General features: G+C 32.8%; 1 long non-coding RNA gene across 1 annotated transcript; it reads right to left on the bottom strand.

The window, feature by feature from the left end:
• Positions 1–55: 55 nt before the first annotated feature.
• Positions 56–1,782, bottom strand: LOC111377297. The gene is made up of 3 exons (XR_002699696.1): positions 1,383–1,782; positions 1,073–1,164; positions 56–163 (listed from the first exon to the last, which is right to left on the bottom strand). It is a non-coding gene; the product is annotated as an uncharacterized LOC111377297 (long non-coding RNA).
• Positions 1,783–3,447: the final 1,665 nt, after the last annotated feature.

Here is a 3,447-nt window from a genome sequence, read left to right on the forward strand (position 1 = left end):
CATAAGTTTCTCGCTATGTTCGACATCAAGCTTAATCTACCATGCAAATTCAAAGGATCTCTTACCTACAGGGTCTGTAGCAACCTTCCCTTCCGTCATGAAAGCTTGTGCAGAATTATGCAATTTTCTTTTCAACAAATAATCGTGAATGTAAACATCAAGCCTGGCAAAAATGGTAACAAAGGAAATCTCAATCAATAATGCAATTGCCTTATGGGCTTTGCTTGGTGTACATAATTTTTTGTACATCAAGGTGTCCCACACTCACATAGATATCCCAAGTAAGTTTATGGATACCTTAATGTGCAAAAAATTATGTACAAGTAGTGTTCTCCTTGCCTTATACATTACATTTATACTCCGACACATACATGATCAAAACTGGAAACTCTGTCCCAGTGTCAGGAACATGTTAGGCAAGCAAAGGAATTCAGCTTCTGACAAAAACTAACCCAACTTCTTTCTTTCTACCTATCAGTTCGACATAAATGGTGCTTAACTAAAGTTAGACATTTATTATTGTCTGTCCATCATTGTATATAATTAATGGCTTCTTTGGGACAGATTTTTTTTTCTAAATCAATTCTTTTCAAAATCATTTTCAAGCATACATCCTATGAGATTAATAACTTCTCCTGATTCTTAACCACATTTTTTTAAACCCCTAATCTAAAACAACCAAATCGATTTTTTTCAATATAAGTTCAACATGAATGAATAGTCATAGCACAAATATGGGGAAAAAATTCTGCTGGACTCCTTAGTTTCTTTTCCTAAAACAAAAGCAAAAGTGAAAAATAATATAGAAACGGAACCGTTCTCCCTACTCATAAATTCGACATGCTTATTTGACAAATAATCGTGATCTTTGATTTAAGTCAATTCAACGCTCAATATCTTGTGGTTCTGGTTATAACAAACTCTCCGTGATCTTATTAAAATATATATTTATTCAACGTTAGATTGAGTTAAATTATTTGTCAAATAACTGAATCAAATTTCTGAGTAGAGGAGCAGTCCCATATAAAAAAATGTCAAACTAAATATAGAAACTAGTCAGACAAATATTTACATCTTATCTGCTTCCCAATTGCTCTGCGCCATGCTATACAACTTCAAAGGCTCACTTCACACAGTTCGAACAATCAGTTAATCGCACTTCCACTGAAAATGAAGTCGTGCCACAAAAAAACGCGAATCGATCAGAACAATCGAGGCACTCAAGGTTTAAAATTCTAAAACCCTAATTTCAAGAAGTATTGATATACAAGGACTTAAATGCAACTGTTATAGAGATCAAGCAATTCATTGATTATATCTTCCCGTCAAAAATCCTAATTCAAAACTAAATTGAAAGCAAAAATCAAATTAGCAAAACTCACAGAAATAAAACAAGATCGTCACTAATAAATTCAGCTCCATTAAAAGATATCAATTCCATACACGTGTTCCTCAAGTCACTTCCGAATGTCCAGTCTAACCTTTAGAGCTTCGAAGATTCAATCCAAGTGCTCGCGTTCTTCAATTTCAATTAACGTCTCTTAATTTAAAGATTTTACAAAACACTCACAACTATTTATGTGTGTGTGTGTGTGTGTGTGAATTACTATAAAGAATCTGTTCAATTTTATTATAATTTGTTCGAAAAAATGAATCGAAAACTTTACTTTAGAAACAAACAAAAAAATTATTCTCTCAGTGAAGAATTTCACAACGGAGAAATTAAAGAGGGAATGAGATGCGAAAGCTAAGAAATAGCTGGCTAAGGGAGCAGGTAGGGATCTGAACCTCAGGTGTGGAAGGAGAATCGAATGCGGGAGCATATATGGTCCCAGCTTTGGACTAAGGCTCGGGAGCGGTGTTTGTGGGGTCTATTAAGGGCCAACTTACAAAAATATCAAAATTAGAAATTTTTGAAAAATCATATAAAAAATTTGAAAGTAAAAAATATTAACATTGAGTATCACTTCTTTATAAAGTGTCACTTTTTAATAGAAAGTTGTATTAAGTGACAAATTTTTATTAAGATTAGTCGTTATCACATGCGTTGAACGAATTCTGTATTTATCGAATTTTTATTAGTGTATGAATTTTAATTTTTTTGAAAAGCTTTTAAAGCAATATCTAAAAATATTTCCATGATATAAGAAAATAATTGTAAATTATTTTTACAATTGTATAGCAGTATGTTATTTAGAAGAAATATACTTATATATTTCATGTTTGAATAAGGAATATACAAACTATTTTACTTGCATTCTTTAATAGTGTTGATATGATTGAATTGAATGTGAAGATTATATTTCTAAATTTTGTGTAATTCAATATTGTAAAATTGAAAAAAAAATCTCCGCACGGGGCGGAGAAAGTTGAACTAAGTGCGGAGTAAAAATAAAAAAATGTACGGAGAGAAAAAAATCTCTCCGCACATTGCGGAGAGAGTTGAACCATGTGCGGAGAGTTGGCAAACTCTTCGCACGGTGCGGAGTTAAAAAAAAACTCTCTGCACAGTGCGGAGAGATGACAAACCAACTCTCCGTACAGTATGGAGAGCAAAAAAAACTCTCTGCACTATGCGAAGAGAGTTAATCTTGTCGCACGGTATGGAAAGTTGGTCCGCATCATGGCAAAACTCTCCGCACTGTGCGTAGAGAGTTGAATCTAGTAAGGAGTAAAAAAAAAAGTCTGCACAGTGCGGAGAGAATAGAACCATGTGTGAAAAGTTGGCAAACTCTTCACACAGTGCGGAGTTAAAAAAAGTCTTCGCACAGTATAGAGAGGAAAAACTCTTCGTACAGTACGGAGAGTTATTTTCAAATTCCTTAATTACAAGTCAAATTTCAAGATTGCAAATTTTTCGTATATACAACAAAACAGTGTCGAAAAATATGGCTCAAAATCAATTATGTCTTCTTTAAATTTCAGTCACAGCTCAATTTCTGAGTATGTAAATCATATTTACGGTATTGGAAATGAGCTTTCTCGTTATTCATACAATGAAACAATATGTGAGTTGTGCAAAGAAGGGGATATTGATAGTATCATGGCTTTGCTTTCATAAATGGAGGCTCTAGGGTACTACCCAAATTCAATATTTTACACTTACTTAATAGCAGTTCTTGGACATTAGAAGCAGAAACAATTTTCAATAAAATTATACTTTCGGATTGTAGGGCAGGAATTAAAGTGTTCAATGCATTGTTCAAAAGTTGTTTGAGAAAAAGCCTCTTAGAACTTGCAGATAAAGTTTCAAGAGTTTTTGTTTTTCTCTTCATACTATGCGGAGAGATAGTTTGTCATCTCTCCACACTTTGTAGAGTCTTTTTCTTATGAGGAGAGATTTTTTTTTTGTCTCATGAAGTTTACATATAATAAAATTATTATTATTTTTATTTTGTTGGCATAATGTCTGTGTGAAAGAATATTTGTCAATCATCATAAATAAAA

The sequence above is a fragment of the Olea europaea genome, unplaced genomic scaffold (assembly GCF_002742605.1).
Source record: "Olea europaea var. sylvestris unplaced genomic scaffold, O_europaea_v1 scaffold1636, whole genome shotgun sequence".
NCBI classification, from domain to species: Eukaryota; Viridiplantae; Streptophyta; class Magnoliopsida; order Lamiales; family Oleaceae; genus Olea; species Olea europaea.